A 633-nucleotide genomic window follows, 5' to 3' on the forward strand; every position below is an offset into this window, starting at 1 on the left:
AAATCTTTTCCAGTGCAGCAGCGCTGCTGCTGCAGCAGCAGTTTAGTGTGGCTGTCTTTGTGTGTCTCCTCCACATGCATGTCTCCTTTCTGTCTCCTTTCTGTCTCCTTTGTGTCTCCTTTTTGTCTCCTTTCTGTCTCCTTTTTGTCTCCTGTTTGTCTCTTCTTTGTCTCTTTTTTGTCTCCTTTCTGTCTCCTTTTTGTCTCCTTTTTGTCTCCTTTCTGTCTCCTTTTTGTCTCCTTTATTTCACCTCTAGCCTGAGTTGTTTTTGTTGTCTCCTTTTTGTTTTTTTCTTTCTGTGCGTATCCTCTTTTTATTTGTTTTTTATTTTTTCTGTTTTCTTTGGTGTCTCCGTCTCTGTCTCTCTTTCTCTATCTGTCTCCTTTTCTTTCTCCTTCTCTCTCTCTGTTTCTGTCTCTGTTTGTTTATGTTTACTCTTCTCTGTATTTCTGTCTCTCTGTCTCTGCCTGTCTCCTTTTTTTCTTTATGTTATCTTTTGTCTCCTTTTTGTTGCATGCAGCTATTCTATCATACTGCCTCCGTCTGTTTGTTTCTGTCCCCTCCTCTACATATATATATATATATATATATATATATATATATATATATATATATATATATATATATATATAT

Source organism: Eimeria mitis, genomic scaffold (assembly GCF_000499745.2).
Source record: "Eimeria mitis Houghton genomic scaffold, Emh_scaff2285, whole genome shotgun sequence".
NCBI lineage: Eukaryota > Apicomplexa > Conoidasida > Eucoccidiorida > Eimeriidae > Eimeria > Eimeria mitis.